Genomic DNA, 8,593 nt, shown 5'->3' on the forward strand with positions numbered 1-8,593 from the left:
ATATTTTCAAAATTCACTCATTCAAATTGTCTAAATGTTTTTTTTTTTTTGTTAATAGCAACCACTTTTAATAGAAAAGACTCTCTTTCATTCTTATCATCAATTCAATGAAGAAAAGATTACCGATCAGGTGTGAAGTAGTTTACTAGTTGCTATCTTCAATATTTGATTAAAGAATAACCTAAGTAAACGAAATTTTTGTGCAAAAAAAAAAAATTATGTTTTAGAAAAACGTTCTACTATGGTAAGTAGTGAATACATTTGGATTGCTCCTCACCAAATTGTGAATTTCAGGAAATCATTGTGCGAATTTAAGTAGCTTCGTAATATGATCTTTTTTTTTTTTTCTTGTATTCTAAGGCATTATACTAATACGAATTGTGTTGGTCATGAAAAACTATGATTTCATAAATTAGAAATTTTCAATCGAATCATGAGTAAAGAAAAACTAAAACTAAATTATTTGCAGTCAAAATAACTTAAAATTTTAAAAATTTCAAACTGAACTTTCCAAATAATTTCATAAAAATCATCATGTATGTATAATCTGTATGTTATCAAATTTTCAAACAATTCACTCAAACTGGGGAGGTGTACTCCAAAGAATCAATTAACTCCAGCCTGCAATATCAATCCTATTTTTTATTCAAAGCTATTATTTAATTCATAATTTATTAAAACATAAGAGCAAACAGCTGGTGCGCTGTATAAATTTCAAATGGCCGAAAGAGAAGGAAGTTTTCTTATCATCTTTCTTGGGAAATTTGAGACAAAAAAATTTTATATTTGTTTATAAGTTTTTAATAAAAAAAAACCTAAAATCCAAATCTCTAACACATTACTCACTTGGGGTCTCTCCGACCGCAAAACGATTTTAAGACTATTTTTAGGGTATTTTGACGAAAAGATACTTGCCGTTCAACTATTTATCGTAAAAAAATAATAGAAAAGAAAATATACATGTATTTCTGGATTTTTTTACACCAACTTTGAAAGAGAAATCAATAAATTAAATTCTATTGTGATCTACCATACCCTAGTATAAGTAACGTGGGGTTAATCATCTATTAATATTTCATTTTTGGCAATTCGATTAACGATATATTTTTTACTTAGAATTTTACCCGTAAATCATCAATGTCAATAATTTATTTATGGGTGAATTATTTTTTAATATAAATATTTGTTTTTGACAAAATTTGTCATCATTTAAGTGGGAAAACTTATATAAAGTATACTAAGTAATACTTCTGTTGAAGTCAGTGCGGCTTCTAAGTAAAATTTAAGTCTAATAATATATGTATAAAGTAAAATTTAATTTAATGGAATTGCCCAAATATGAAAATATAAGAATTTACTAGTAATAATACAGAAGTTTTCTATATTCCAAATTGTATTTTACCCTAACTTTCTGATTCCGTATTTGTTTCTTTGCAAGACTGACAAAAACTAATACTTGGAGCAAGATTTTATTTGAACTGTTATAGTAATTTATAAGTAGGCTATGTTGTGAAGTACTTATACTTGATAAATACTTGTTATGATCATCTTATCGAAAAAACGGTTTTTTTTTGTCAAAGATTAAATGAATTAGTGTCTTTGATGACATCGATTTGATCCTTGATAAAATTTTTTTGTGTAGTAGTATGTTTACCTTCTTCTTTCAGTAATAAATACCATTTTTTTTTTTTAATTTTTTTATCAGATTATTTTTTATTTGTGTATATAGGTAATAAAATATAATAATAAATAAATTTTATTATTAGAATAAAATTATAAATGGGTTTGTATGTATATAATTACTATACGAAATTTGATCAATAAATTAACTTAAGTGTAATCTTTATATTTATGACTATGATCCATCAAAATTTTTTTAGTATTCTTTATTAATTTACTTCTATCTATTTAGATTATTAAATTTTGACTGGACAATAAAAAGTTAAAAATAAATATTATTATACATCGAATATCGGACAATTATAAAAAAAATTTAAGAATTAGAGTTGGAAACTTAGATTTTGATGAAATAGAGTTCTGACAATTCATCTGCTTACAAACGATTTAAAAATTTTAAAAATAAAAAACATTATACAACGTGCCAAAGGCTGTTATTGGCTTTTTTAACCTATGGACATGGTATAAGTATAATATGAAATTCATATAATATACGAGATACATGTGAGACATCGTGGTGAATTCGCCTTAAGTAGTTAATATAGAGATATTTCATAGGCATTTTTAATTCACAGGCGTTTATTCACATCTTGAAGTTTAGCGCTGTCGTCTATTGAAAATTTACTGTAAACTCAATTCTTACTCAAACTTAAATAATAATGCTTAATTCTCTCATTTGCACGATGTCGAATAATTAAAATTAAAATTTAGAGAATCTTTTATAATGACAATTAAATCATAGTATAACTAGTTCCCCAAATATTACCACAAGAGTAGAATAGAAAGTTTCTATGGGTTAGCAACTCTATTCGCTTCAATAAAATTTTACAAGTGAATGAGCATAAGAACAAAATATTTATAACACTAATTTTTTTTTTTTCAAAAATAAAAATCTAATAAAATCTATTAGATACCAAAAACATGATAAGTAACATACTGTTATTATAACGGGTCTTAAATAATTACCGAAAATTCATAAATTTTAGTTTAAAATAACATCGGCTTCTGTAATCACTAAAAAAAAATCTAAAAACAAATTTTTATTTTTTTATTCGGAAAATTCATTTTTTACATATTTTTCTTTACGATTGTTTACGGTAAATAATTTAAATGGAAACCGGGACAATTTATTATTAATTTGGAATTTTTCAATGTATAGGTGGGTAGATAAAATTTCCTTTTCCAATATTATAATAGTTTCACGTTTTTTTTTTGCTATTTTTATAATTTATCTGTTCCTGACTTGCTATTATCCTTAAAAAAAATTAATTAAAATTCTGTCACATTTTTATACGCATAATACCGCATATGGATTAAAACAAAATCAAAAAGGTGTTAAAAGTAAGAAGTTGAATCTTCTTAAAAATATGGTGAATAATGTTATTCTTATACAGTTTAATATATGTGCAAGCAATATGTATGTATTGCTCATTATTATATTTTGGAAAACGTTTTTTTTTTTTTATTAATGTATGCAATAACAAAATTTCCGCTTGTTGTTAAGGCTTGTGAAAGTGTTATTCATGATATTAAAATAAAGCTGTAATATGATAAAAACAATTTTACCTCCCATGTTTCGTTATAAAGTCAAAATATCATTATGTATTTCTTCTAAGAAATGAATACAGTCGAACTTTTGGTATGTAGAATTATCTAATTTTTATTTTATTTATTTAAATTCAAAATGTATAATTAAAAGATTAATTGAATCTGTGAGTTTATGCTGGTCAAATTCTATTAAATTGTTATAGCTGGTTATAAACCGTAATTTTGGAAAATATATTTGAAGATTTTGCAAGATATGTTCCTATTTTTGTTCTTGTAAAAATATTCAACCCGAGACTCATTATATAATCTTTGAACCATTTATTATTACTCATATTGCGATACATAATTATAAAGGTTCATTGGAATGATATTGGAATATTTATTTATAAAGGTTCATTTTTGGAGAGAGTATAATTTTGCGCTTGTGTACTATCATAGAAAATTTTACAGAATCGGAATACTATTTATCGAAAAAAAATACAAATACGTTGTGTTATGTAAAATGTATTTAAATTGTATTATTTATTGTTTCATGTCACCTCATAATTGGAGATATGTGTCTACATTATGTTATCAAACCATTGAGACAATTGGCTTATTATTCGTATTAACATGAAATTTATAGAACGCGACACGAACTCTAATCGATTTCCGTATGACATGAATCTTGTTTAAGTTATGGCGAACAAATTACGGATTCTTTTTCCATGTGTTTCAGAAAATTTCGGATTAACAATGTTAGTTCAATTACTTTAATTATGGTGTTCTCGTTAAAGTAAATTAAAATTATAATGTTAAACCGAAAATTTAAAGAAAATTTACTTAATTTTTCAAAATATATTGTAATAAGATTGTAGAGGCCTGAGCCTTTACTATAATGTGAAGTGAAATTATTTTCGTATTCGGAAAAATGATAAGGTTGTACCAATCAGTTTGGCTTGCTTGAAAAACCATAGTCCAAAATACAAACCATCACACTAATAATATGTGTAATTTCGGATAAAAATAAATCTGTTTCGGGCACATAATACGGGTACAATAAATTTTATCTCTACTGTTAAATATTATTAAAGATGAGTGCATAGCACTTACAGTATTTTTGTGATTTTCATATAAGAATTTATCGATCTTTGAAACCTTTTCGACCTTTTCTCAGCAGGAAGCACTGATGTTAAAAGTTTTTCTTTTTCTTTTTTATTTTGTATTTTTTATGTACGTTTTTCTTCTTCTTTTAGTTGTTCCTTTTTGTTGTTTTATTGAAAAGATGAAGAAGAAAATGTTGTTAACAACTTTTCACTTGTTACTTTTTATATTTAATAGATGATTTTTTTCTTTTTTGGAATTTTCATTTTTCATTTTCCTTCCCATCTATGTATTTTAATAATTTTTATGTTTTTGATGGGGCTCTTTTGCTGTTATGCTGTCTTTGATGTGTGGGTATCCCTTTTTTTTTGTTCGTTTGTTTCTTTTTAGAAATATTGCGCTTTTTTAAAACACTTTTTAGGGTTAAAAGTCGATCAAATGTTCTTTATAAGATATAACAGAAGGAAAAAAAAGACTATAGTGTAATAAACCAAAAATAAGGTTGAATACACTTTCTGTTTTCTTAATAATTTAAAATTTGAATAAATTCATATTTCAGTGAATTTTTGGTAATTTAAAGAAAGATTAAGTAAAATTCAATTGACCGATTTTTGGCCTATTTTAGCAATAAAGTTAAAAAGTCTAAATCGAGTTACCACAAAATTGAGACCTTATGAAATTTTTCAATATTAAAATCTACAATCCGTTAATTTAATCAAATCCAGACAATTCTAGGAGGGTCAAATAAAAGTTAGAAAAATGAAAGTTCCTTAAAAAATTTGATCAAGTAGTTTTTGAGATTCTTTCAAGTTTTTCCAAAAATTTTTCTAATACCTTTTAAATTGATTTATTCGAAACTATGATTATTATGGCTTTAACATAGTAATGCTTTATGGTTCGACGAATACTAACACTTCGTTGGGTATTTTGCATATTATGTAATCTATGAACATCACGCCGCCATCAAAAAAATGAGTGTAAAAAAATTATCGTAGTAAACTGTTTTAAACTTTTATTATTTTCGGGTTTTTCGTTAAATTCTATCTAAATTCGAGTTTTCATCACAAATTTTTATTAGATTTATATTAACTTTCTAGAGGCGATTAAATAAATTTATAGGAACTTATTAATTAATTAATGAATTCAAATTTAATGAATTAAATGAGTAAAATTCATACCTCTGTCATGATGATAGACGTTGATGTTTAAATATCAAATTATTTGAAATAGCATAAGAAATCTTATATACCTGTTAGGAAATGTTCTTAATCCTATTTGAGAGTTTACAAATGAGATTATGTTATATGCTTCAATATTTCGCGTTGAAAATCCAAGTACGTTCGATTAACTGCTCAATACTCTGAACTCTTTTATATCATTTTTATATTTTACTATTCAAATTAATTGAATTCAATATTGCTAATGCGCTCACGGCTAAATGCAACATTTTTAACTAAATTGCTGTTCATGAGTTTAAAATTTTTTGAATCGATTTTGCATTTTTTCTTCTTTTTTTGCTAATTTTCTCCGTATTGAACGCATTGTTTTCAATTTTTTAACACAAAGGTTAATTTTTCGCAGCAGGAATCTAAATCTCAAAAATCCTGAAAATGTTTGCTTCATTGTAAAAATAAAACAAAATGCGCCCTTAACTGAGTGTGTGTACTTTAATTTTAATAAAATTTTTTAAAAATTTGATGTTAATGGAAACAAGTAAAATTTTATTTTCACACGTTGGATAATTGAAATGGCAACCTATTGATAGCTTATTGATGTTGTTATTATATTATTACTTTTTTTTTTGTAACTGATATCCATATTATTTAAAAAGTACAAGTACAGTAACTGTTTTAAAAGATACTTGAAATAAATGTTTAAAAGATGTTACTGATTTCATCTTACCCATTTTTCAAATGGGTAATTTTTAAAATTAATTTTAAATTATTTACGTTTTTTGATAGTTTTTAAATAGTTTTCTTTTAGTTCTATGAATGTGTTTTATTAGTACAAAGAAAGAGGATAAGACTTTCTTTAGGAGGGGAATTCTAAAATGAAGTCAAATCAATTCCAAATATTGAACACTTAAAAATACTAAATTTATTCTATTTGAAGTTCGAACCTTGCGGTACGTGAGATTTTTTCTATTACTTGGAACAGATGCAAAATTTAGTTTATTTTGGATAAAAATTCATTATTGGCAATCATATAGAGCATTTTTTTATAGTTTCAGGACAAAGTGTTTCAAATAGAAAATCGAAAACAAATAAATAGTATTTTTTAATTTTTTAAGTTGAAGCAAATAGCTATTTCTGTTAAGCAATATGAAATATTTAGATAGATACTTAGACTTTTAGTTTGCATAGCAGGCACGAAGAAATATGAAAACATTATATAAGTATAAAAACCTTAATACAAATATAGACAAACAATTTTATAAGTGTAACTAGATTTGTGAAAAAACTTTAGATCCAATCAGAAGATGGACAACTGTGCCAAAGGGAACCAACATCAGATCTAGCTGAATAATTCTCGCAAATTACACTAGTATTAAATAAAGAAAGGTATGATAATATTATAAATAGATCGTTTCGAGTCTTTTTACAAAGCAGACTGCCAGAAATATTATCATGATCTATTAGGATGTAAAAAAGACTTGGACAACAGTAATATAATACCTCTCTGATAGAGTAATAGTAATCGAATTATAATTTGTAAGTCCGATAAAATTGCTCTTTGAGTTTTGAATTAAATCATTTAGATAATTTACCACTAGTACTAGCCTAGTTAAATTAGGGATTTATTTGCCTGTGATCTAAGAATATTATCAATATTAATATTATTTTAAAACGAATTTCTATATTTGTAAATGCAAACAAGATAATTTTTAAGCTTATTCTAATTATAATTTTTTCTTCTCTGGGTAACCACACTATACCGAGTCATATAGAAAATAAATTTATTCCCGCCTTTTTTCTTAGCCAAATAATAATAAAAAAAAACATAAAATAATATTGAATTTTATCATTTCCTTTACAGTTACTTTAAAAATAACATTTCCGTTAAAATATTTACAATTCTTTTATATTAATCTAACAATAGATTGATAAAAATTTCTGAAAAAATAAAAATAAAACGCAAATTAGAATGTCCTGTGGTTTTTCATTTTATTTTTGTTTTGTAAAAATTTTTTATCATTTTTAAAAAAATAAGTTATTCTTAATTCATCAAGAACATGTCTTCCATATGTCCTTGAATAAATCTTTGAGTATAGTATTTAAAGAAAAAAAAAATCCTTTTATATAAGAAACTTAACGGGAGGTCCTTATTTTCCATAGATAATTTTCATCAATATATAAAACAAGAAAATGAGAAGAAAAAAAAATGCCTAAAGGCAAAAATTTTGTACTTTTTTTTTATATTGCGCGATCATATTATCAAAAGTAAAATTGATGTTTTATTTTTTTTTTCGAATATTATTTTGTTTGCTTATAACAATACACGCGGCTCTACAATATTGGTGTCTAGTCAATTAAAATTTTACAATTATTTGAGTTAAATTTTATGGGTATTATGGATTTGGTTTTTCTGGTTGTAATGCTTTATATTTGCTTCTGGATTATTGGAACACTAATTAAATCTTAATAAATAAGAATAGCAATATTATTTCTCATTTTTTCATATCGTTTGAGTTAAAAAATATATGAATGTATTATGCGGTATTACGATAATTTAAGCTGCAAATCAAAAACGATAACGGTCCATGATGGCCAGTGCTAAATTTTCAATCATTTAGAAAAATAAATTTAAATTTATGGATACAAATTACAACAATTCCAGATTAAAACATCATTGCCTGACTTTCATTAAATTACTGTTTTTAATTTTTCTTCCGGTGATCTGTCTCTTATAATATTGTTAAAATTTTGAACAAAATTTATGATCTAAAAAGTCAAAAATTATGCGGAAATTATGTATCTTATTCGAAACGGAAATAAAATAACCTCATGAATATTACAAAGATTTAAACTAGTAAGACTTAAGCTTATTAGAATTTATCATAATAAAATCAATTAATAAAATAAATGGTTTCGAATATGTGAGTACGAATTTTTTCCTAAGATACCTTTTTCGATACAAATCAATTCAATTAAGATTTTTTTCTACGTTTTCTATAATATGACCCGGTATTTTAAAATACAACCCGGACTTCTCTACAAATCTTATGTATTGTTTTAGTATTCTTAGTACAGGCAGGAACAAATTCATTGTTCTCAACTTTGTTGTT

This window comes from Condylostylus longicornis, unplaced genomic scaffold (assembly GCF_029603195.1).
Source record: "Condylostylus longicornis isolate FDR11 unplaced genomic scaffold, ASM2960319v2 ptg000135l, whole genome shotgun sequence".
Taxonomy (NCBI): Eukaryota; Metazoa; Arthropoda; class Insecta; order Diptera; family Dolichopodidae; genus Condylostylus; species Condylostylus longicornis.